The following is a 27,931-nucleotide window of genomic DNA, read 5'->3' as shown; positions in this document are numbered from 1 at the left end:
GGCTCTCTTAAAACTATCTACTCCCTTGCTCATTACCACCTCTTCCGGTAAGCTGTTCCAAAGTTCCGCTACCCTGCTAAAATAATTTTTCCTAATATCCATGTTAGCCTGATATTTAAATAGCTTAAAACAATGACCCCTTGTCCTGTTTTCAATGCTAAACTTTAGCCACGTAACAACTTTCATTTTAATAAATTTAAACAAATGAATCATGTCCCCTCAGTCTCTTCTTTGCTCAAGATTGTACATTTTTAGTATTCTAAGACTAGAATCATAGTTTAAATGAGAAAGTCCATTTATTATCCTTGTAGCCTGCCCTTGAACCATTTCCAATACATTAATATCTTTCTTAAGATGAGGCCAAAACTGCACAGCATACTCAATGTGGTCTTACCAAACTTCTATATAAGGGCAGAACAACTTCTTTAGATTTGTTTGAAATAGATCTATTGATAAACCCAAGCATCTTATTGGCTTTTCTACTAGCTATGCTGCACTGTGTTGACTAAATTTTAAATCCTGACTTGACGCCCAGATCTGTAACTTTTCTGCCTGACTAATGACTGAACCTTGCAAATAATAACTTGTACACTTATTTCCATGCCCTAAATGTAGCACTTGACATTTCCCAACATTAACAGCCATACCCCATTTATCAGCCCACTCCATAATATGATCTAGATCCTCTTGCAGCTGATTTGCTTGTTCTTCATTTTCTACAATCCCCATAACTTTAACATCATCAGCAAAACAATTCATCTTACCAGAAATTTTTTTATGAGTATTGTTCATAAAAAACAATGAACAAAACAGACCCTAACACTGATCCTTTAGGAATCCCTTTTAAAACCTCACTCCATTTAGAATATCCCCTTACAACTACCCTTTGTTTCTTTCCGGTCAGCCAGATTTTTACTCATATGAAAATTTTCCCTCCTATTCCTATATCAGCTAATTTGCTAAGTAGAGCAACCTTAGTGAAAGCTTTTTAAAAATCAATGTAAACAACATCTGCAGGCTTCTTATTGTCTAAAGCCATGGTAACTTTGTCATAGAAATGTAATAAATTAGTTGCACAAGATTTACCTTTCCTGAAACCATACTGAAAACTAGTCAATAGAATATTAGTCTCTAAAAAAGTTACTATCTTAATTTTTATCAATGTTTCAAAAATTTTGCAAACCGCCGAAGTTAGACTCACAGGTCTATAATTTCCTGCACTTCCTGTATACCCTTTTATTGAAGAGCGGTGTAATGTTAGCCAGCTTCCAATCCTCTGGCACTGTCCCTGAGTTATAAGGAGCATTAAAAATATTTACAATTACATCTGCTAATTCCTCTGCACATTCAAGTAAAATTTTTGGATAAATATTATCTGGTCCCGGAGCCTTAGTCTATTTAATTTTTTTCAAATGAAGTAAAACGTCGTCCCTGTTTAATACAAAGTCCTCAACATAGGCGGATTTAGGCAAAAAATTTTGGGGGTGCAACAATAACAGGGATCTTGGGGGGAGGGGGTATTCCCGGAACAACAAGGCAGTGGCGAAACCAAAAAATAATTTTAGGGTGAGGAGCACGTTTAAAACTTTAACCGGGCTCCTTGAGAAAACTTCTCCCAGAAGAATTTTGATCTTGTGATCCTGAATACGCAGTTTTATGCTGTCTCTGGTGATAGTAGGAGAAAGAAAATTTCGCGGAGACTTCTAAGAAGAGTTTCAGGAATTGAAGTCTTAAAAATGCGATTATAGGCCATATTTGTTGACGTTAGGGTAACTTAAGAAACGTCCCCGATCGATTTTTTGAAAAATAGAGCAAAATCGATCCCCTCAACATACCATTTTGAAACTGACGTTCCAAAAACGCAATTATAGACAAATTTTGATGATGTTATGGGAAGAGAGGTTCTGGATCTGTCTCCTAGGAGCATCTCGAAAGAGAAGTCCTGAAACACGATGTTTTACAACGATCTTCAGTGATGTTAGGGGAAAAGGTTTCAAGACTCTAAACCTTAATTGTTTAGATTTTTTTTTTTTTTCATTTTTAGATTTTATATGGACGTCCGCTCGTTTAATTTAAAGAGGACGGTGCTAAGCGTCTCATCCAATTGTCGTTTTAAAAGCATAATTTTTGAGATTCTTAGATAATATTAGAGGAAAGAGTATTGGGGACTCTTTCTCGAAAATTTTCCAAAATTTAAGTTTTAAAAACGCAATGCAGACCATGTTAGGCTCGGCAACTCTTAACATTTGAAACTGCAGAAAAAGTCTTAAGCTGTTTTCGTAATTGTTAGAAGCAAGGGCGGATCCCACTTCAGGTTTCGAATGGGCCTGGAGAGGGGTTCACCCCACAGAAAAAAAATTTTAAGCAGTAGTTTTGAAAACGTAGTTTTAGAGCTCACGGTGATGTTAGGGGAAGAAAGGGTATGAGGGGCTCGAAGGCTATTTTTAGAAATTTAAGTCTTATAAATGTGATTATGGTGCATATTTATAATTTCTGTAACAAATGAGACTCAGGGGCAGTCCCCAATCGATTTTTTGAAAATCATATAAAAATATGCCCCCCCCCCCCCACTACCTCTTTAATTGTTCATAATTGAAGTTCCAAAAACGCAACGGCAGACAATTTTTGATGCTGTTACCGGTAAAGGGGTTCTGGCGCTCTCCCCTGGAAAATTTTTGAAATTGAAGTCTTAAAAATGAAGTTCTTATGCTATATCCCATGGTATTAGGAAGAGGATTTCAAAGGTTAATGTCCCAAAAGGTTCTCCCCTTAAATATTACGAAATTGTAGTTTTGAAAACCAGGGTTGGCAAAAACCCGGGTTTTTTTTAAAAAGCCCATGGACCCAGGGTTTTTTGGGTTTTTTAAATAAAACCCAAAAAAACCCAACTAAAGCTGGGTTTTTTAAAAGAAATGTGGTTTTTTTTGTCTTTTTTTAGGGAAAATGTGGGGTACTTGCAGCATATTGTAGCGTAAGTATATGGACAAAGCGCAAAAATTGTCTTGGGGTAAAAAAGCTGGAAAACTAGTTAAAATTCAGCGTTTTCTGAAGAAAAGTATAAAAGATGACAAAACCCAAGAATGGTGAAGTTTCAGATTTTTTAGTTTTCATGATTACCAACAGTTAAGGCAAAGTTACTTCTCGAGTGAGAAAATCTATTGTTCGTTTTTAATTGCTAGTATTTTTTTTCTTTTTGCATTTTACTTTCCTGTATTTCATTTTGTTATGCAAAACTACTGTAGAACCTCGAGTAGTTTATACTCCCTTTTTACTGAATTCCAGCTTAATCAAGATATTTCTTTCAATTTTATGTTGCCAGTTTTTCTATTTCTGTGTACAAACTAAGAAATATTAAACTTTTTCGTAAGATAATGAAAATACTGTACATCCTGTTCTGTTTTTGCCCGACTGTTTGAAAAACCTGTTAATTTCTAAAAAATATACCTTGTGTTTATTCGAGATTTGCGACGTGTTTGTTTGCAGGAAATAATTCACATGAAAGCCTTTTAGCTAGAGTAGTTTCCTCTGTACAATCTGCAAATATTGGGAAAATCAGACGTGACAGGACTTAGTCAAAATAATTTGAGTCCATTTATTTATCAGTTAAAGAAAAAAAGTTAAATATATTTATTTAAAATCTTTGAAACATTTTTTAATGCTGTTAAGAGTTGAGAAATACTATTTCAAAAAATTCATTTTTTATGTCCAATGTCTGTGGTGAAGAAGAAATGAAAAAGAAGTTTAAATTGTGAAAGTATTTAAATTAATTTTTTTAAAAACTTCACAGAAAATTTAAAAAACCCAAAAGTGGGCTAAATAATGGGTTTTTTAAATGGGTTTTTTCAAAAAAACCCATTGGGTCCGACCCAGTTGGGTCCAATCCGGCCAACCCTGTTGAAAACCAAAATATTAACAATCTTTGACAACATTAAAGAAAGGGGTTCGGAGGCCCTTGTTCGAATATCTTCCAAAATTAAAGTCTGAAGCACATGAGTGTAAGACCATATTTGGTAACGTTGGGGACTCTGTAGTTTTTCAACTGAAGCTCCAAAAACGCAGTTTTAAACGATTTTTAGGTGATTGGAGGATGTTCCTTGAAAATTTTTGCGAAATTAAAGCCCAGGAAGTGAATATTGAGATACTACGTAATAACTTTGGATGAGAAGAGGGTTTCCGAGAAGAAAACTTTTGAAGACTTGCTTATTTTCAGACGAGATAGAAAAAATGAAAAGAAGGGGAAATTAAAGAGAGAGAGGGGGGAGGGTAATGAGGCACATAATTCACCGCCATTAATCTGAAGCTGTTGAAAAATTGAAGAGTCGAGATTTCTTCTTGAAAGAAATAAATATTTTTTCTTGACATTATTTTTTTCTTCTTAAAATCACTGCATTTTCCCAAGAAACATTCTTTTCTTCTTTGCAATGATAAAGAATATTTTTAAAAAACCCATCAACTCAGCATTCTGTGTCTGGGCGAGGGGGGGCAACGATACTGTGCCCCTCTCCGAATGCACCACTGCAACAAGAAGTCCGAGAGTCCTCCTTGGAATATTTTTGAAAATTTACCAAAAAATTTTTGGTTTTTAGTTGATTCCGGAGCAGATTTTATTGATAAAGTTTTTACAACATTCATTCCTTTTTTTGACTTGATTAGCCATGGTTGTTTCAAAATAGAAGAAATTTTAATGATATACCAAAAAATACCCAATTACAGAGCATAAAATTATTCTATAACGAAACACTGAACAATAAATAGCTTGAGAAATTTCTATATTTGCATGAATTTATTTGTTACGTTCTTTTTTTTTTTCAAATGGGTAAAATTTTCATTATGAGCATAGTTATATATTTCTCGCATTGGCGATGTATGGTGATACACTGGATTTGTTTCAAGTAAATTTACTTGCATTGTAGCTATGAAAAGCAAAAAAAAACCAACTGCGTTTCTGGGTGAAACACAGTAGAACTCGCTTATATCGAGTCCTGATTTAACGAGGAAATCAGAATTACTTGTTTGGCAGAATGTTCAAGCTACGGGACCATAACTTGCTTTTAACGAGCAAACACCGTTTAAAGCGAGCAATACTTTGTGATTCTTAAAATTTCTATTGACTTCTTGCTCAGTTTCTACTTTCTTGGAAAAATTACTTTAACTTTCCGAAGTCAACCGAAAGTTAGTTATGAGCCATAAAAACCTGAGAACAAATGATGACTGCACGTTTTTTTTTTTTTTTAATTTGTGGAGCAGAGGAGCATTTAAAAAAATTCGGCCAACGTTATCACTTCCGAGATACTTCCAAGGTTATTGTAGCTCTAATTCAAACTAAAGCAGATGAAAAAAGAAAAATATAAAAACGATAACGATAAATGTGAAGAATTTCAAGCTGAACCAAACTCAACATAGTCAATGGCTTTTGATAGGTAGAAAGCTTCATATTGTTTTGGAAGTCTGGCGTGATAATGACGATGTTTTTCGACCCATGCATGAGCAAATCTCGAAAAACAGTAAACAAAAAAGAGCCAAAAAGACAGTTCAAAGCGTGTTAACTAAAATCTTTGATACTGTACAGAAATAAAAATCATACAAATCAAGTATATGTTTGAATTTATGATTTTTTGACACACCCGTGTTTTACGAACCCTCGGTTATACCATGCAAATATAACGTTCCCTCGTGTTCGTTACAAGCAAGTTCGACTGTATACTAATTTTTAATTTTTTCAAAACCTACCCAAAAATGTTGGGGGTGCAGTGCACCCCCTGGCACCCACGTAAATCCGCCTGGTCCTCAAGCTGTACTATAGCTTGTGTCTTGCTGGTGTCAACTGTTGAGATACAATTATTGTTAAAAAACACTTGGAAAAAGTTGTTTAGTACATTAGCAATATCACTGTTGTCCTGAATTAAAATTCCGTGCTCATTAACCAGTGACCCAATATGACTATTTCGAACTTTCCCCAAATTAGTGTATGCAAAAAACCTCTTAGGAATCCTGTCTATGCTATCTGCCAATCTTTGCTCAAAATCTCTTGTCAGAATCCGTACCAAATACTTAAATTTATGCCTTGCCTTAAAATATTGGAGCCTATCTGCACTGACCAGTTTCTTTAAACCGATGAAAAGCGGCTTGCTTGTAATTTAGAGCATCTTTAGTTTCCCTGGAGAACCACATCGACCAAATTTTAGTGTTGACACCCTTTCTCCTAAAGGGAACATCCCCAACCGTTTTCGCGAAATTTTTCTTAAACTCTGCCCACTGAAGGTTCACATTGGTTCAATCCAGAAGAAACTAGTATGTTGTGGCCATCACGAAACTTTCTACTAGATTTTTCTTTTTTTTTCTGATCCCTCCCCATGCTTGACAAGGAAGCAATATTCCCAACAAAAACAAAATTACACATGCAAAAAACTTGATGACCATCCCAATGTCTGAATTATTGCAAAAGCAAAACAAAGAGCGAAAATTGAAAGTTATTTTAAAAGCCTTGTTTGAATTAATTACAAATATTTTATTTGTTAACAAACATAAGATGGCAACAGTTAAAACTTTTAAATCATTGAGATAATATTTCCGATCATTTCCATACAATTAAAATCACGTAAAATATGCAGACGACAGACTATAAGGATTTATCTTTCTTGTAGTTGCATTAATAAAACTATTTTTATTCTCAAAAAAAAATTAGCCCCTCTCGGAGCAATTGGCGCCAAAATTGAACCAACGCCTGTTTACATATGGATTCACATTTATTCCAAATTGCATTCAGAACGTAGCACTACTTCTTGAGATATGGCACTCACAATGAAAAAAAGAACGGGCAATTGCGCTACCCCCTTTTTAGCTGTTGACACCAAAATAAAATCAGCTCTTATACCCACTAAGGGCTACTCGTCGATAAATTTTTCTTTCATTCCGTTCATTATTTCTTGAGATACAGCAGTCACAATTGACGACATAAAACGTTCTATAGCTCAACCCCTGTTTGAGTTATTGACACCGAAATTGAATCAGCACCTGTTCCTGTTAATGGCAACATATGGACCAAATTTTTTTTTATTCCGCTAGTTACTTCCTGAGGAATAGCAAGCACACGTAACTCAAAAAATTTGCCCATTGCTCCACCGCCCTTAGAGGAATTCGTGCCAAAAACCAATGGGCACAAGTTCACATAGGGGCACATAATGTGTACCAAATTTCGTTCGATTTCATGCGGGAGATTTTCCTGTAGAGCGGCCACAAAAAACTGGTCACACACAGATGTGACACACACACGAACACACATACACACACACACAGACAGACATTTTCCAAAAATAGTCGAAATGGACTCAGCACACCTCAAAACTTTCAAATCCTTCGAAATTCGAAAATTTGCACAAATGCAATACTTTCTTCCATATATTAGACTAGAGGACCCGACAGACGTTGTTCTGTTCAAACTTTGTAAATTGAAAAGTTAAAAAATTTCAATAAACTATCAAGTGTTTGAACAGTTTTGTTGAAAAAAATAAGTAAAAAGAAAATGTTTTAAGCTACTTGGTGTCAGAATGCGTACGTTTATTACAACTTGATTTATCTAATGCCCACTAGGCAGTTGTTTTATTAACTATTTTTTCTCCCGTACTTGATGGTTTGTTCCTTCAGCCATACTCAGCCCAAGGATAAGAAGCGTCCTCAGATATTAAGTGTAAAAAACTAACTTCCCATCTAGATCAAACGGAAAATCCCGCTGCAACATCCTCCATATGAAAAAGAATAAAATAATCGAAAGGATATCGTTTTAAAAAAATGATAACGGTGAAAATAGTTCTCTGAATAAGCGAAAATCACTCCTCCCCCCCCCCCCCCCGTGTAAAATAAATACATTCTTCAATCAAAGTGACGAAACACTCTTTAAAAACAAAAAACAATCCTTTGCAATTCGAAATATTTCGCCAAATAAACAAAAAATACAATAAATTACATTAACAGTAGCTTTAAAATGTAAACAAATGATCACGTAACTATATTGTTTAAAGCCAAAGTCGCCAAACCACCACGTTACTGTAATCCAGCGGTCTAAACTTTTGAACGAAAACTTTTAAAACTTCAAATATTGCCTGATTTGTTCTTTCCACCAAAGAAAAAGATCTTCTGCTGCACTGATCTTTTGTGTACAGAACTACCTTGTTGTAATTTATCTGGACGAAAATAAAGTTTGTTTCGTCTTTAAATTCTCTCATCTTCTCCTTTAAGGATTATCAAATTGACATTGGTGCCAAAACTCTGATGGATTTGAGCCGAGAAACAAATGTTGCTGGGGACGGTACATTCAGATCATTTGGTTAGAAAAACCTAAAGCACCGATTCGGTCACATGGTTGGACTACGACGAGAGAACACACCTTTGCTTGAACTTTACTTTACCGGTACTTGACTTTAAAATATATCTCGGGACCTAAAATCGTTGCTTTCAAGAAATGAAGGCTTCACTCTCTCTTTCTCTCTATGTTTTATCTATTCTCAATTGACATATCATGGTGGGAAATTTCATTACAAAAAGCAGAGCTGACTTTCTTATTGTATTTTGGCAACAGGTTAAATATTTATTTCAGTTCTCGCTCAACAATAGATTAAAATAAATATTAATCATTTGGGAGATATAGGCATTCAATGTTTAAATTAATTATTTCATTAACAAAAACGTTTCCGATTCGATCCATCGCACTTCGAAACCATGCTTGCCACAACTTAATTACACACAAAAAATTTGATCAAAATCGGTCCAGCCGTTTAAAAGCCTTATGGTGACAAACGTCCGCACAGAAGATTTTTATATATTAAGATATAGAAGAAAGTAAAAACTGCTTTCAAACTCTGCCTAAGTGCCACAAAATCAGTATTTCAGAAATTGGGCACAAATCCAAAATTCTCCACTTTGTGCGTATCAAATTTAATCCCAAACCTAATACTTTTCTCTGCACACACCCCACCACTTAGCTGTAAGCCTTAGGTTCCATCTGCACGACTGGGTGCGACGTTTGATAGTCGTCTGGTGGCTACGGAGGATCTTGGTGCTTATTGCGCTGGGGAAGGTCCCCGTGCTGGACGTCAGCCCAGCTGATAGTTTACCCCTTAATGTGTGAACCTTGCTCGCCATGCGATATGGAATATCTCCCTGTACCTCTTTGGTGTGCCATGGCTCCCTCTACGGGAAGGGGGTTAGACATAGTTATACACTAATACATATATTCAGAACTGTATATGTGAACTAATACATTTTACATACTATGGCAGAAAAATACACTAGGCCACTCCTTCCATATGGGGAGCAGATATTAATCTGTCCCAATTTCTTGAGTGTCCTCTCTGGAATAAGGAAAAATGATTATTTGCTGAAAAAGAGGAGAATGTTTAGTACTGCCGTAAAAGTGGTTCTCACCGATCCTTTGCAGGTCTCGGCTTAAAATGAGAAAACACTTTATTCCTGCAATGGAAATTAATTCATTTTATTGAGGAGTTTGAGGGGGTTTCATGAGGGTGGAACTTTGCTTCCTTGTTGACCTCGGACTTGCTGACTTTATCCTTGCTTGGAAGCTTTCCGGATTGTCTGTCTCCCTGCTCTGGGGAAATTTTTTTTTTACATTGCACGTCACAACACAACGCAACACATCACAACCTTTATATTTTTGGTTATTCTGATTTTTTTGAGCAATCACGATTGCTTATTGCTTTCATTTGACTGTTTTGATGTCCTATCATTTTATTTTCCCGCCAACACCCTCTGCAGCACCACCGTCGCGTCGACCGGCCGGCCTCACGATGCTGCTCCTCTAGCGAAAACCGTCTCCAGGTTGAGTCAATATCCTACACTTACACGCATACAAACATGCACGTACATTCACACTCATACATACATACACCTACATTCACACTCATACATACGTACACACACAAACACATACACACATGCATACATACAGACACCTACACATACACAGACACCTACACACCACTACCCACACACTCATGCCTGCACGCAGACACAAACACATATGCCTACACACAGGGGCGGCATTTCAGCATTTCATTTGGGGGGTCGAGTTTCTTAAATATGTATTACCACAGTCCCTAACACACATTAGCTAACAGGAAGTGGTCATAAAATCGGTTTAATATGAATAAAAATTAGTGTTTGGAAACAGTTAAAACTTTGATTCCCTTTCTAATATGTCATCATACAAAACATCTCGATACTAAAGTTTTTATACCTTTTGGGAAAGTTTTAATGCATGACTTTTGGAATTCGGGAGAGCAGGCAATCGTGTTACTAATCTATCAGTGCCCAGTGTCGTGCTGTTTTGCCAGTACAGCTAAATAGATTTTTTTTTTTTTTTTTGCCCATTGTGCTTCGAAAATAATTCTCTAACCTCCTAAAACATAAAAAAAAACTTTCTCTACTAGCTGAGCTGCTTGGAATAGTTAAAAATTAATTAAAGTAACAAAGTTATGTATAAAAACACTTTTTACATATTGCTCTTCAAAATCACCCAGGCAAATTCAAAAATTGTGAGAGGCTTAATTTTTACTCATCAAAAAATTTAGTCTTGTCGGCGCTCTCAGCTTCAATGAGATGTCATATGCCTCCTGCTCTGTTAATCGCTATTCCAGACTGATGAGTCCATAACAAGGACGAAATTGTTGTCTCTGGATGTAATAACGGTCTTTCGGTAGATGGCTTGTAATTTTCCTGCCTCATGCTAAAAATTTTACTCATAATTGAATCATTTTATTTTTCGTTTTCAAAATCCAATCCAGATAATATATATAAACCAACCATACAGAAAAATAATTATCATCAAATCTTATGTTAATTTCATTCAAAACTGAATCTATTACTTAATACAAAATATTAAAAAAAAAAAAACAGTATTTGACTTCACATCTACATGTGAATTTTTGTCACTTTTTTTTTTTTGCGCCTTTTTAAAATTGGCTCAGAGGAAGAATTTTTTTGAAATGTTTCACGGTTGATTGAAATATATATCTGTGTAAAATCTGTTTTCAGTTTCAATTGTAGATTGAACTGTGGTAGTATGGTGCACAGATCAATTGTATATTGAACTGTGGCTTGAATAGTCCGAAAATTTAGGGTAGCGGATTGAAGATGTTTTGATAGAGTAAAGCATTTTTCAAAAACTTTCCTCAATACAAACAAATTGAATGAAAATTCAAACGAAGTCATGCATACTAAAGGGCATGAGCTTTTTCACCATTGAAAGAGTCGTTCTGCAATAATTTTTCCAGTCATTAAATCACTGCTTTGAAGTTATATAGAAATGTTTTTATGGTTTTAACTCTTGAAGACCATCTTGTGTTACTCCGAGATTGCATAATTATAGGACCCCATAAAAGGTATTTGTTGATATGTTTTTTTGTTATTATTATTCAATAATCACATGCATTTTTAAGAGCTGCTATGAAAGCATATAATGCATTGAGCAGCTGAAACGTGTTTCCAGCAGAAGAAAGCGATGAACACTCATTAAATAATTATACACTTAAAAAATGAGCATAAAAGTGAATGTAAAATATCAAGGAATTTTCTTGTGAAAACCATGCATCCACACCATTTTGCACGAGCCTCTCATATTGAACATGCCATCTGTACGCTGGGCACACAAGTATGAATATTTAGCTTATATGAGGAAATGTCTTCTTTAGTTAAAATTAGCCATAGTTCTCTATCAGCTTTCTATCTTCTGAAAAAGTCGGAAAATACTTCATGAACTTTTATGTCACCATCCAAATAACGAAAAACATTTTTTCTAGTCTGGGAAAATATCGAGTTTCAGCAAATAGTTACTAAGAACCAGTGATATTTTTTTTCTTTTCTTTTTTTATGAACATTCATTTCCGACTTACATAAATTAAATTCACCCATTTTCTCAAAAAATTTGGGGGTGCGACCGCCCCCTCTTGACCCCCCTATTTGCCGCCCCTGCCTACACACACATACACATTCCCCCCCCCCCAACACACAAACACTCATACACACATATACCCACACACTCATACCTGCACGCAGACACAAACACATATGCCTACACACATACACATACCCGCCTACAAACATACACATGCCCCCCTACACACATAAACACACACACTCGTGATTGCGAAAAACATAATTTTAATTCAAGATGTCAAAATTCAAATTTTTTTTTTTACTTTTTGTTTTTTTAATCCTTTTTTTTTTTGTGTGTGTGTGTGTGTTTCCTAGAGCTACTCCCCTCTCGAGGTAAGAGACGCACCCTCTTGAATCTTTGTCTTGTCGTCACGACACCCCCATTTTCCCGCTCAGGAGAGCTCAGGTCTTGGGGATTGTCTAGTGGTGGGGAGAGAGCTAAGTTAATTCTATTAGAGTAAGGAGTGCTAACCTGGACCCGACCGAATGGGAAGGGTAGCCCTCCTCTAAACTTACTATTTCTGCAAGTTAAAAAATAAATTAAGTGGTTTGACCTGATCTCCCCTTGTCAAATCTGAGGTCGGATCTTCTCTCACCTGAAAATGGTAAGAAAACTGATTAGTTTGGGACCCTTCCCCCAGTCCTTGGGGCAACTTGTAAACGTGAAAGAATTACCTTTACCCCCCCCCCCCCTGTGATCAGCTCTTCCTTGTGTTTTGTTTTTTGTCTTTTTATTTTTATTTCTTTTTTGTCTTTTTTTTATGTGTTGTGGCTTTGTCTTTGCAACGTGATGAATGTCTGGGGACAGGTGGCTGTATGTTCTCACCCCTAGCTTGTGTCTTGAAATTCCTCTTCATTCTCTAAATGTTGCATTAGATTTTTGATGTTCAGGGGATAGGGTTAGGTGGGAAAGACTTCAAGAGATGGTCTTGGCATGCAACAAGATGTAGCACCAGCAAAGAAGAAGAATACTGTTGTGGTCACTATCTCCAACATGTTCCCCTACACATAACCCTTGAACAGAATCTTCCATGTCACAGAAAACTAAATCCAAAATCACGTCCTGTTGAGTACCTTGAGTTACAATTTGATCTAAGAAACAGTCACCAATTACTTTCAAAAATTCCTCTTCTCTTCTATTACTGTGGTAAAAATGCCAATCAATTCCTGGAAAGTTAAAATCTCCCATTCTGATGACTGACCCCTTGCTTGAAATGTCACTAATAATACTAAACAACTGTTCATCTTGACCCTGGCTTAAGTTGGGTGGCCCACCCACAAAGTAACTACATCCTCTTTTTTTAATACCCTGTTCTTTTCAGCAACCATATTTACATCTCTCACCCGAGCCCCTGACAAACAACATCTCGCCACCTTACGTCTAAATTTGCCTATTGAGTTTCCCACCTCACGCACCATGGAATCTCCCAAAATTATACCCTTTGTTTCCCAATCTTTCTCTTCAGCAATAACTTCCCCCTTTACCTTTGGAATATTCCCACCATCTAACACACAGCTAATGCCCACCTCCTTTTTACTAACTTCCCCCTTTCCCTCTGGAGTGTTTACCCCATCTACAATCCTACAGCCTAATGCTAGCTCAACCTCCAAAGTAATCATCCTAGTTCTGATTTCTGAGAGTTCAACACACTTGGTGCAAATGAAATCCTTCTCGGACTCATCCTTTGCCTTAAACAAGCATAACATCCGACATAAGTCACAAGAAATCCACTTTTCCCCTTTACCACTTTTAACCTCCTTCATTATGCATATAACCCCCATTCTAGCTCAAAATGATGCACTTAAAAAGTCAATACAAAAATGCAAAATTGGAGAATTAATGATAATTAGAATTAGAAAGTATTGGAAGTAAAAGGTACAAATATTACTAAATCTTAAGACAAGCAGTAAATTAAAATAAACAAGTTACACGCTTAACAAAGCACTCAGGCTTAACAACAAGGAAATCATGACAATTTAGGCTTAGCTTCAAAGAATAGAAAAACACTTTAAGAAAGCCAGTAAATCAAAAATAAGACTTGAAAGCACAAAAATACTTAATTATATGATAAAATACATTAAAAGTACCGAAACTAAAGCAGTAAAAATAAACAATTACAGTAACAAATCACTTATCTCAGGAGCTGCGAAAACTCTTCCCAACAACATTAGCACCATCTGCTGACTATTGAGAAATTGTTACGGACAGATAAAATGTTTTTATATTTTAAACATTTTTTGAAAAATTGTTCTAATAATGAATCAATTACATAAGGGAGAAAAAAGGTTATTTTTGTTTTTATGACTAGAAACTAAAAAAGTTATACAGTCAAACATCATTAACACAAACAAGTTTTTTCATGTTAACCTGTTAACCAGATTTATCTGATCCGATAAATTATTAAGTCATTCTTAACTCAAGGGGCCAAACAAGTATTTCATGTAAAACGATTTCACATTAATAAGGTTTAACTGTATCATTTAACCACTAATAAGATGGAAAGGCAAACTTGAAGTTTATAGGTAATAACAGATCCATCTATTTCTTTTCAGGGATGGCATTTTCTCAAATTCAAATTTAAAGCACATTGAAATGATCAAAGCACAGACTTCAAAATTGGTTGAACCCTCTCAGATAGAATCGTCTTACAGCTTGCCATTTACCGTTTATCCCTACTTAACCTGGTCCAATAGTATAACAGTAAAGGTATCTTAATTTAACAAAAAAAAAAAAAAAAAAAAAACAGTTCTATAAATACTGCAAATTGCCCTTTAAACTGCAGACGTATAAAACTCAATTATCTATAAAACACACTACTTTTCTGGGGTAAACAAGACAGTGTTCGCGCTCAACTATCCGTAACCTGGGTCCCAGGGACCCATTAATGAAATAGATTTGGGTCCTTTGGTGGAAAAAATGAGTCCCTTAAATTTTAAACAGAAAATCTTAGTGTGTAAATGAATAATATAAAAATATTTATACTTAGGGGGGGGGGGAGGCATGAAATAAAATAAATTGTTTATTTTTGCCCTAAGTTTTTGTGATTTTATCATTGTAAAATTATTTTTAAATAATACACTTGCAAGACTTAGTTATGTGAGAAACTATTTGGTCAGTTACAATGAGATTAACTCAAAATTTACTTTAAAAATGGGTTTTACCATAAAATATAAAACAAGTGCCTCTGATTGATCAAGCAAGAAGCACTCCCTTAACCTTTGTTTTCCTGGAAATTTTTCTTAGCGAAAAAAGCAAACAGACACCCCCCCCCCCTTCCCAATTATCATTGGCAATTAGATAATAATAATAATAAATCGCAAGCGAATGAACCCAACGCAAAAATCGCGATCGCAAAAACGAAACATTTTCTCATATGAGTGTGAAAATTGCTCATTTGCAATCTTAAATCAGTATATTTGACTTTATTTTGACTCGTTCAAAATATCTGTTTTGGTTTTTGTTCTATTTTTAAAATCAAGATGGCGCGATCGATTAATACCCGACTTTTGCAAGTCCAAATAAAAATAACCCATCAAAAAGAGATGAATTATTAGAAAAAGAACAAGGTTAAAGTGCTTTTGTATAAAATTCAAGTATTCATAAGCAATTTAACAAGAAAAATGTAAAGTTCCGAACTCTTTGTGTTTAGCGCGATCTGGAAAATGTTCGCCATTTTTTTTCTCCCCTCTTTTTATTGGGGATGCGAAGTGATGATTTTCAAAAGTAATTCTGGTTACATGAATGCCAAATTGCAATATTTTTACTGTACAATTGTCTTGTATTAATCCTGAAGATTGCATTGAAAACCTCTCTTATTTTTAGTCTTCATTTCTGTTTTTAGGAATTTCCTCAAGATAAAAGTTGAGGGAAAGCTTATCCTTAGAATACAGTACAATGGGCTACTTGTGAACTTGCTCCCTGAGCTCTGCCCAGGAGGTCATGTTAGGCATAAATGCCTGTTAATAACAACAGTAAATAATCCTATCTCATCACCTCACAACACCAATAGTAAAAGAATGTTTTTCCTTACTTATAATGTATTACCAATCATTCTGCATGACTGGGGTAAAAGATTCTTATCAGCACTCATTCACATTGGTCGAATCGACCGAATGTTTGTTTCACCTTCGTTCACCCTTGGCGGGAACTCCGTTGCGGATGACGTCATAGAAAGCTTCTAGAAGGAATCTGATGGCACGTGTGCTCAACGATAGCAGGGATGTGTCCGTTCACGTGACTCGGATATGCTAATGACCCGGGGGGATATTTAAACTGCTCGCGGCTTTAGTTCGCTCTCTCTCTTTGATCATCTCTCGTCGATGTAGGTGGTCGCTTGATCGGTATGTCGAACTTGCTTGTTCGTGCCGTTCGCCTTTATTAGAAATGATGAGCTGGACTTAGCTTATTTTCCAATGGGTCTACTTCATCAAAGTTTTTAGTCATGCAGTTTGCGTTGCACTGTTAGTTATCTCATGCAGAAGTAGCATGTAAAGAGATTATGTTGTTAGTATTTATTTTTATCATTTACAGCGTGTTTTTATCTATTTATATTATCGTTTAAATAAACTTCATGAAAGTTAGAAATAGTTTGTCAAGTTCTTATTTCCGAACTCACTCTGCTAATATCAAAGAAACATTGGGGAGATATTATTAGATTAGAAATTCTCCCCAACACGGGTTATGGGCCCAGTCCCTTTCCTGTGCAGACCTAGTGAAAATATTTTTGGATAAGACTAGGAAATGATAAAGAGTGTACATGCATCTGTAAAAAGGCGGGGTTGTACTGCTGCCAAAAGTACATGTACCGTTGGATGGTGTACATATCGATATTTTTCAGAAATTTTGAAAATTTTTTTTTTCGAAGCTGCAAATTTGATGACCCATCTGAAGATGAAGTTATTGGAATGTTTGAGATGGGGGGGGCGACCAAGATAGAAGAGACTTAAAAGATTTTACCAAAATTCAAGAATACTAAAGTTTGAAAAAAAGAAAATGGCAAATTTCGCGATTCAGATTGAAAAGCTGAACAACAAGAATTACCTCGAATGGTCGACGAATATGAAGTTCCTTCTCATGGAACGGAATGTATGGGACATTACTAACGGAAAAGAGAAAGAACCAGTCATGAATGAGAAGACGAATGTAACAGAAAAAGATGTGAAGGAATTTATTGTGAGGAAGCGAACTGCAGTCTCTCTAATCTTCTTGAATATTGAACAAAATCTAAGAAAAATAGTTGAAACTATAGAAGATCCATGCGAATCTTGGAAGAAGCTAAAATTACATTTTTTTCCGGAGAATAGATGTATAAGTATGCAACTCTTCATTGAGCTGAATCAATGCAAGAAAGAGAATGGAGAAAAGCTAAATTTATTCGCGGCGCGTCTGCAGAGAATTTTCGACAAAATCAAAGTTGCTTATCCGAATTTCCCGGAGGACTGTATTTCTTTTAAATTACTGCAAAGTTTACCAGAAACGTATGATCATCTAATTCAACAGATTTTGATGAGAAAAGATGAAGATTTTACATTCGAGAAAATCCTGGTTGATCTAATTATTGAAGAAAACCGTCAAGAAATGAAAGAAGAGAAGACAAATGAGATGCAGGTTTTCCAAGTTAAATCTAAAATTCGATGTTACAAGTGTCATGAAGATGGGCATATAAGAAGCAGATGCCCTTATGTCAAAAATGAAGACCGTCAAAGATTGACTTCACAAGAAAGAAATAAAAGGGGAAACCAGCACCAATCCCGGAAAGAATGGAGGGATGAAGGTACGAGCCCAAGGAGTAGAAATCGCCGATGGAGTTCTAGAAGGAAGTTCCAGGAGCGTCGCCGATCACCTTCAAATAATAGATGTGAGTATCCTTTGTATTTCTTGTCAGAGGCAAATCTTAGTCAGACCCAAGATAAAGGGAATACATTTATTTTTGACACTGCCGCATCAAATCACTGTTGCTCAAATAAGAACTGGTTTAGGACATTTGAACCCCTAAATGATGTAAACATGGCTGTTGCCGTGAAAAAGCAAACTTTCCCGATTGAGGGAAAAGGGGAAATCAAAGTTAAGTTCGGTAAAAGAACTGTAATTCTCAAAGATGTAATGTATTCTCCCCGTTTGAGACGAAATATTTTGTCTGGCACCAAGTTTGACCAGGGTGGTGCAAAATTTAAAGGTGGGGGAGGTTTCGTGGGGGTTTCCGGCAAACAGGGATTAATTTTTAAAGCTGAACTCAATAATGGAGTTTATAATGTTAATTGTAAAAAGTTTAAAAATTCTCCTAGTTCTAGTCATGTAAATAAAGAACCTTCTGTAGAATGCTGTCAAAGTGACATTGAAACTTGGCATAAACGCTGTGGACACGTCAACACTGAAAGTATTCGTAAAACTAGTAATCTTTCAGCTGTTCGTGGCCTACCTAAGTTTAAACACGTTAAATTAAACTGTGATGTTTGTAAATTAGGAAAATTTAAGCGTGTTAGTTTCAAGTCAATTGATAGAGTAAGAAGTACCCAGCCATTGCAATTATTGCATATGGATGTTTGGGGAAAATGTGAAGTAGAGGGTAGAAACGGAGAAAATTATTTTCTTTCTATTATTGATGACTATTCTAAAAGGTGTTCATTGTATCCTATTAAGTCAAAAAGTCAAGTTCCGGGAATTGTAAAACAACATATTCTGAGAGCCGAAAGATTTATCGGCAAAAAGGTTGTCAGTATCAGATCTGATAACGGGACGGAATTTGTAAATCAGGAACTAGACGGGTTTTGTCAAAATATGGGTATACATCATGAACTCACAAATGTGTACACACCAGAGCAAAATGGATTAATTGAAAATTTTAACCGTACAGTAACAAATAGTGCACGCGTTTTGTTAAAAGAAAGTGGTTTGCCAAACAGTTTTTGGCCGGACGCGATGTTATATTTTGTATACACATGGAATAGGATTTGTCATTCAAGTCAAGAAAAGTCTCCTTTTGAACTTTACGGGGGAAGAAAACCGTCTGTAAGACATTTAAAAGCATTCGGAACTACTTGTTTTGCCGGTATCCCACGACAATTAAGAAAGAAACTAGACCTAAAAGCCGAAAAAGGCGTTTTAATCGGATACGCGTTCAATCGTAAAGGATTTCGCGTTTATCTTCCAGACAAAGATAAAGTCATTGAAACAATCAACGTATCTTTCAAAGAGAACTCCTTTTTCAAGGACGAATTTACTTCCGAGCAGGAATCGCGCGGAAAAGAAAATACCCTTTTCTGGCCTCTTTCGCCTCAGGCAGAAGATAAGAATTCTTCGGAAGAAAGCGAAGATTCGAATCGCTTCAGAGAATTAGATGTTGAAAGTAGCTCTGAAGGGGGGCGGAAAGTTCAGACAGTGAGGGGGATGATTCTAGTCGCAAACCAATGCGGGAAGCTAGGTGGATTCGGAAATTTGTCCCTAGACCTGATGGTTCAAGAAACGACGTATATTATTTTGAAAAGGGGAATAGCAAAAGATTAAGATCGTTGAATGATGTTCAAAAATATTGTCTTCGTGAAAACATAGCGTATGATCCGGAATTATTTAATTTTAAAGGCAATGATGATTTTCAGGGTGAAGTTTCAAATCAATCATGTTTCCTGACTAGACACAGAAATTAAAATCCCTAGAACATATAAACAGTCATTAAAATCTAATGAAAGGGGGGAATGGCAAAAATCAATGGAAATTGAAATAGGCACTATGCGTAAAAGAAATGTTTGGAATTTAGTCAAATTACCGGAAAATGTTAATCCTATCGGATGTAGATGGGTTTATAATTTAAAGAAAGGGGAAAATGGTGAAGTTTATAAAAGTAGACTAGTCGCTCAGGGGACTAATCAAGTGAGGGGACTAGATTTTAATCTAACCTTCTGCCCAGTAGTCTGCTTTAGTACCATTCGCTTTTTCTTTTCTTTGTTGGTATCAAGAGAAAATTGGCTACATATCCAATGTGACGTTAAAAGTGCGTACCTATATGCTCCTATTGATGAAATAATATATATGAAGCAACCCCCAGGTTTTATTGAAAAGGGAAAAGAAAATTATGTGTGCAAATTGAATAAAGCTATATACGGCCTGCACCAAAGCGGTCGTCTGTGGTTTTATGAAATTGAAAATATATTGCTTAAAATTGGTTTTCATAAATTTTTATCATGTAATTGTGTTTATTATACTGATAATGTGATTTTACTCTTATATGTGGATGACATTGTGTTATTCAGTAAGAAGGAGAGGGATATTAAAGATGCTTTGAATTTACTTCAAAAACATGTTGAAATTAAAATTTTAGGTAAAACTAAAAAGCTACTAGGTGTAGAATTTGAAAATGAAGGAAATGGCTTAAATTTACATCAAACTGAATACATTCGTGTAGTTTATGAAAGATTTAGTAAATTTAAAATTCCTATTTCTTCTTTACCTATTAGTAAAGGATGTGTTTATTCAAAGTTAAATTGTCCTACTACTCAAGCTGAGATTGACGAAATGTCAAAATATCCATACAAGAGTTTATTAGGGTGTTTATCATTTATTTCTAGTAGAACACGTCCTGATATATCATATGCTGTTAACATTTTCAGCCAATTTCAAAGCAACCCAGGAATTGTACACTGGGATGGATTGTTGAAATTACTAGGATATGTTTTCCATACTAAAGATTTAAAATTAAACTTAAAATGTGAAAATGTTCAACTTATAACTTTTTCGGATGCTGATTTCGCCACAAATAAAGATGATAGAACCTCATTAGGCGGTCAACTTGTTTTACTTGATAAAGCTCCAATTGAATGGCGCACGTTCAAAGAACGAAGCGTTAGCCTTTCAACGATGGAAGCTGAATTTATTGCCATGACCGAATGTGCAAAAGAGCTCATGTGGTTTGATCGTATAATTGACGAATGCATCAAAATAAAAATTGTTAAAAGTTGTAAAATTAAATCTATTTTGTATGTCGATAATCAGGCTACGTTAGATTTTGTGAAATCGCCTATCGAAAATCATCGTAGTAAACACATTGATATCAAATTGTTTTTCATTCGGGATTTAGTTCATAAAAATATTTTTAACGTGAGATATGTCAAAAGCAAAGATAACATGTCGGACATATTCACGAAACCTCTCACCCGATTAGAAATTCAAAGATTTATTGAAAAAATTTTTTTGTACAAATATAATATAATTTAGAAACATTTTTTAGAAATTTTTGAAAATTGTTTAATGTACTTTAAATTTTTCTTCTTTGCATCATGTTTTGTGAAATGTTTTTGCAAGTTCTAACAATTTAATTGCCCTCCTGAATGTTTCGGTGGCTTTTTCTCCCTATCAACTGGGTTGCGAACAGCTTTTTGTTACGTCTCGTTAAAAGTGAAAATGTAATTGTCAGAGTCTTCCCGGGAGTTAGGATAGAGGGAGTATATTGTTGCATGAAGGTCTATCGCGGGTGTATTTGTTTTTCATTTTGTAAGACCCTATTTTGGAATATTGGAAACACCACTAGTTCCCGTTAGAATTTGTAATTTTCCTTCATTGAATATATTATGGTGCAAAAATGTTATTAAAAAAAAAAAAAAAAAAAAAAAAAAAATTTGAATTAGTAAAAATGAAATTTTAATCAGTTAAAATTATCATACAGTCTTTAAGTATAGATGGGGGCATTTTTTTGATGAAGATCTTTAGTGATCTATTTGTAAATGAAATTATTTAATGAGAAATGGATAGTTAGTAAAAGAGCTTATTTACATTTCGTCATAAATATTTCTCAATAGATGCTTATACTATACTATTTTCTAGACTGTGATATTTTATATGCTGATTCGAACAGTTACTGTGGGTTTTTATTTTATATTTCAGATTAACCTACTGTCATTGTTATAAATAAAACCGGAAAAATGATTGAAAAAAATTATAAAGGACTTTGATCAAGAATTTGTTTTCGAACTTTTGGTGAAATTTCGTGGAAAACGTACTATGAGTTACGACGTACGAGAGAGTACGAAAGAAAAAAAAAAGGACATTTCAAGATGATTGTTCTTTGAACTTTTGAATTTTTTTTCAGCAAAGTGTGTTGCATGTTGTGTTTTTCTCAATTTTTCAGATCAAGATCTATATTGGAAGTTTGTAATATAGAGTCAAGTTTATATTCTAAAAATTGTTCATTGTTTTTCTCATATAGTTATTAATATGTGGAAATTGTGTTAAATGTCTAAAGGAAGTTAAATTTTTTTTGAATGTTTTCATTGTGAGATGATGAGAGGGGGGGCCTTGTTAGGCATAAATGCCTGTTAATAACAACAGTAAATAATCCTATCTCATCACCTCACAACACCAATAGTAAAAGAATGTTTTTCCTTACTTATAATGTATTACCAATCATTCTGCATGACTGGGGTAAAAGATTCTTATCAGCACTCATTCACATTGGTCGAATCGACCGAATGTTTGTTTCACCTTCGTTCACCCTTGGCGGGAACTCCGTTGCGGATGACGTCATAGAAAGCTTCTAGAAGGAATCTGATGGCACGTGTGCTCAACGGGTACATCCAAACTCTTCCCCTTGCTGATAAGGATGACAGGTGAGCTGTCAGAGCAACTATTGTATGGAACTTCCTTTGTGCAGAGAAAGAAACTTAAAAAGCAGGTTCAGTACAAATCCGTATGTCCGCCATTACTGGTCACGAAAACAATTGTAAATCCCCGCGGAAAGCATTCGCCAAGGGAAAGATAACACGCCAAATTGTTGCACTCCTTTTGAAAGAGCGTCCGGTTCTCCGGAAAATTCTTGGAAGGTGTCTTATAAGTGTGAAGCTAGCCGTAAATAATAGGGTGCTTTCATGCGATCATTTTCTCAACTTTCAATAGTCTTTCTCGCTAAAATTATTTTCGGATACAGAACATTAAGACGATTTCTTAGCGTACTTTCTATGTCATAATGCTTGCATACTAATTCCGGTTCAAAAACAATGAAAAATAATTATTACTATAAATAGACATGGTACGAAGTTTCGGCTATTTCACCACAGCATCGTCCTGGCCGAATCATGAGAAGTGATTCTGCCGCTTCAGCAGATATATTATGTTGAAATAAATAAAGATTTATGTTGTGAGTTTCATTTTACAATTGTAATTATATAAAATAGTGTCCTTTCAGTTTACGCAATTATGCCATACAATGAAATAAAGTAGATAAGTACATTTAGTTAAATTGATTGTAAGTATTGAACACTTGGAACCAGAAATTGTCCAGAAATTAATTGCATATTCTTTTAACTTGAACGTTTTTGGAGAAAAATAAGTTTAACCTCTATATTCGAAGTAAATAAGTACGTAGCATTTGCTTATTTTAAAATAGATTATTTGGCTGTAAGGATAAGGGGAGGTAAGGATAATCTTTTAAAACATTTTTAAAAAGAGTCTCAAGAGAACTTTTTTCTTTTAAGTAAAAAAATGGGGGGGGGACTTTTTTCGGCTTCTTCCATAAAATATTTTCCCGTAGAGATTGTTCAAGATTATTAAAAATAGTCCCAGATTATAAAACATCCTACGAATTAAGCAAAAAAATAGTTAATTGAAAATGAATTTTATTATTTATATTTATAAAGCAAAATATGAAGAAATAGATTATTCTTTGCACATCCACGTTTTGTCACTTTAAAGAAAATAGTTATTTGTGATTTTTTTTATTTTTTATTTCGAAATAAATACGTCAGCTCCGCTTAATCGGGTAACGGATATGCAAATACCCCGCGTTTACGTACAAAATCTCCTGGAACTGAATATTTCCACGTAGACGCAATGTTAAATATCCTCGCTTAATGCAACAATTTCCCCGGACAATCGAATAATATTAATCAGCTTTAGCAAATAATTTTGTTGGGAAAATTTTTGAATAAATTAGAAAGAAATTAAGCAAGAACATTGATTGTCGTTGAAGGCGTGAAAAACAACATCCATAGTCCATGAAAACGTTTTCAATGTTTTTAAAAGAACAGTGAAAGAAATCTAAAAATTTCTTTTGTCTTTGTCATTACAAAAAAAAAGCAGTCGATAATGAAATTAAATAACGCAAATGAATATGCGCACTTTAGGCGATGATGAGGAATTAATAAATATTAAATGTAAGATACGGTAGACGAGAAGGGAAAAAAGGAAGTCAGAAAAGTGTTCCCAAAAAGATCTTGAGTACAAGCAATTTATGGAATTTTTCAAAAAATAACGTACTGAAAAAAGGTGCCAAAACAAAGATTTCATAACTCAAGCTGTAAGTTACTTTTATAATTTCTATGCGTACTTGTAATGTATTGTACTAATTGTTGAACTATTTTGCTGTTAAATTTAGCTTATATCAAAAACAATTTAGCAATAACATTTCTTTATGCAGCGATCTATTTATTATTAGTATAATGTTTTAAGACAAATGTTGTCAAATTAGAAAGCTAAATAAAATTTTCCCGCATATTAAAATCAGGGGTGATTGTGAGTTCATCAAAAAATACCTGAAAGTTTCAACGGGGGGTGGGGGGGGAGTAATCTTTGGCCCCTATTACTTAAGTGCACCTTTGCCATAGTTTTAAATAGTTCTGAGTCAAAATATTGCGTGCACATTTAATTAAATTTTTAATTTATTACGAAGTTACTTTTGAGCTGGTGTTATACAAATTATCTTGACATTTGTCCATCTTAAGGGATAGTTGTCCATCTTAAGGCTCTTGCAGGTATATTTGATGAGTATTATATAATTTAAAATAAATTGCAGAGGTAGGGAGATAAAAGCATAACGAAAAAAGATCATAATTCCGGTATTTTCAGACATAAAAATACCGGAAATACGTCCGAAAATACCGGAAATTCGGTAAAATACCGGACCACAATCACCCCTGTAAAATAACCCGCTTTATCGAAAAATATTTCTTGGAACCGACGATATTCAATTAAGCGGGGCTAGATCCAAAATAAATGCGTTAACTCTCTTACTTAAAGAATTTTTTCTGAAAGATAAGTAAAGTAAGAAAAAATATATGTACATAACTAGAACAATTTTAATTTGACTTCAAAAATTTCAAATTAGGTATAATGTTAAGATTTAGTGAAATTAGTTTAAAAATAAGACAGTAAGCAGGAAATGTTTTGTGACACTATACATACTAAAATATCTGTAGTACAGTATCATATTGCATGCATTTATTATGAATTCAAGTATTCATGGCTAAAAATTCAAGAAAAGAAGCAGCCGAAGCTTCGGTCACCCTTTATCCGATGCTTCGATGTTTGGCGCTTCGGTTAAACTGCACTTCCGATTTTTAATTATTAGCAGTAACAATAAAATAAAACAGTAATTAAAAGGCAGGGGCGGATACAGACAGTTTTTGGGAGAGGCCCCGAAAAGTAAAAAGTGCCCCCTTCATAAGAACTTTTTTTATTAAAAAAAGTTCTAGACCGGGATACCTCGCCCTTTTTCGTTATTCATTACTAACAAGCTAATTTTCCGTTAGTAGCTTCATTTTGTGACGCCCAACATTAGCCAGTACAAAAATTTTGTAAGTGGTAGCTAACAGGGGTATTAAGGACATAGTTTGTTCATTTGGCGGTTATCAAATATTTATAACTAACTGTGTGTTTTTTTTTAATAATTATCATATTAATTATCTAAATTAGCCGAAAAAAATTGTCCTACAAAATGCACGATTTGATCAAAGATGTCCCACTTTTGCAACATGTACTATTTACGAAGACATGAAATATAATTACTAACCAGCTGAATTTTTTTTTTTTTTTTTTTTTTTTTTGGTCAGTTAGTTAATGTTTATATAATTTAAAACACACATTGTCCTACAAATTGCGTGGTATGCTTTTCTGGTCCGACACTCCAAAGTTGTCAATACTACAGGACCATTTTTTTTATTAACCGTAGGACACAAATATCACGTGATAGACTAATGTGTTTCGTGCCCAAATAAAACAATGTACTACGAGAAAACAGGAATATATCCGTAGTCCTACAATAATTGTTATTTTTGTTTTCCTATGTGAATCCATCCAAAATAAAAGCCCTCAAAAAAGAAAGAAATACCCCTTGAAAAAACTGCCTTAAAATTTCCAATGACGCAATTTGCGCCATGGACACCCCCCCCCCCCCGTCTGTCTGTGCACTCCAGTTAATTAGAATGTTTTTCTGTGAGAGTTTATTATTTTACTATTATAGAGTGTGGTTTCTGCGAGTTTTAAGTTTTTTTTTTTTTTAAGTAATAGAAATTATTTTTATTTAAAAAGAGGATTTTCGCCCCCCTCTTTCCCCCAAAACCCGACGCGCTAAGTGCTGGGACTTTTTACCCCCTTTTTGCTGGAAGGGTAAGAAGTAATTTGCAACAGGTTTCGACTTTTTTTTTTTTTTTTTTTTTTTGGATGTTTGGGTTTGGCCATTTTTAGCCTAATTTTACTGTACTATATGCATTACACTCCAAATTTTTTAGAAAAATATGTAAAGCATAATGTACTTACCAAATTGATTGTTTAAAAAAAATAGCAATAATTTTATCATGAAAATACTCCAGTTTTTTTTTTTTTTTTTTTTTTTTTACATAATTGCGTGAAAAATTCTACTTAATAAATTATTTTTCATATATTTTAAAAATAAAATGAAAAAATAGTCAATCGATTTATCTTTTATAATATAAATATTTTGATTTCACTCGAAATTCTTTATAGCAAGAAAAATGATAAATGATACCCGATTATGCCGTCATTCCAATTTTCCGGTAGTACGACATTACAATATTTGTGATTATGATTCTTTCGAGCTGATGGAAAATTTCGACAAGAAAGCAAAATATCTTGAGAAAATTTCTTGATTTCTTCGCGTTTCTCATAAAAGCGAGGGTTGTCGCACAATATATTGCAAAAAAAAAAAAAAAAACACTCCATTATTTTGTAGCAATTCACAAAGTAGTTAAAATTATTTCAGAGCGATAAACACGTGGTCAACATAAAATAACTTAGCACGGTTATGGTCGACTCAAACGTGAAATACCTAATACACAGTAAACAATTATGTGCGCATGCGTACTAATATAACTCAACTCCAATAGCAAAATGTAGTGAATGAATCTATTTTCAGTTGTATGAATTTCAAATTACATTGGAGGATCGGCAAAACGTACCACGCAATTTGTAGGACAATGTGGGTGTTAAATCACATAAATATTAACTAACTGATCAAATAAAATTTAGCTGGTTAGTAATTATATTTCATGACCTCGTAAATGATACATGTTAGAAAGGGGGGGACCTCGTTGATAAAATCTTGAATTTTGTAGGACAAATATTTTTTTGGCTAATATCAATAATTATTTTGAGAATTTAAAAAATAAAACCCAGTTAGTAATAATTTTTTTATTATCATCAAATCAACATATTCTATACCTGCCACAATCGAGCATTTTTGCAAAGGAAACTGTTGGGCGTCTCATTGAAACGAAACTACTCACGAAGATTCAACTTGATAGTAATTATTTTTATATTTGAGATTTGTACTACAACTTTGGAGTGTCGGACCAGGAAAGCATACCACGCAATTTGTAGCACAATGTGTGTCTTAAATTATTAAATATTAACTAACTGACCAAATAAATTCAGCTGGTTAGTAATTATATTTCATGTCTTCGTAAATAGTACATGTTGCAAAGTGGGACACCTTTGATCAAATCGTGCATTTTGTAGGACAATTTTTTTTTTCGGCTAATTTAGATAATTAATATGAGAATTATAAAAAATAACACAGTTAGTTATAAATATTTGATAACCGCCAAATGAACAAACTATGTCCTTAATACCCCTGTTAGCTACCACTTACAAAATTTTTGTACTGGCTAATGTTGGGCGTCTCGACAAAATGAAGCTACAAACGGAAAATTAGCTTGTTAGTAACGAATAACGAAAAAGGGCGCGGGATCCCGGTCTATTCCCGCG

The 27,931-nt window shown here is 34.5% G+C and overlaps 1 protein-coding gene across 1 annotated transcript in view; it reads left to right on the top strand.

Annotated features, from left to right (window-relative positions):
- Window positions 1-27,931, top strand: part of LOC129220171 (glycosaminoglycan xylosylkinase-like) — an 86,468-nt gene that overhangs the window by 18,294 nt on the left and 40,243 nt on the right. The gene's annotated exons all lie outside the window — the stretch shown is intronic.

This window comes from Uloborus diversus, chromosome 4 (genome assembly GCF_026930045.1).
Source record: "Uloborus diversus isolate 005 chromosome 4, Udiv.v.3.1, whole genome shotgun sequence".
In the NCBI taxonomy this organism is placed as follows: domain Eukaryota; kingdom Metazoa; phylum Arthropoda; class Arachnida; order Araneae; family Uloboridae; genus Uloborus; species Uloborus diversus.
This window is presented reverse-complemented; position numbering and strand designations above follow the sequence as displayed.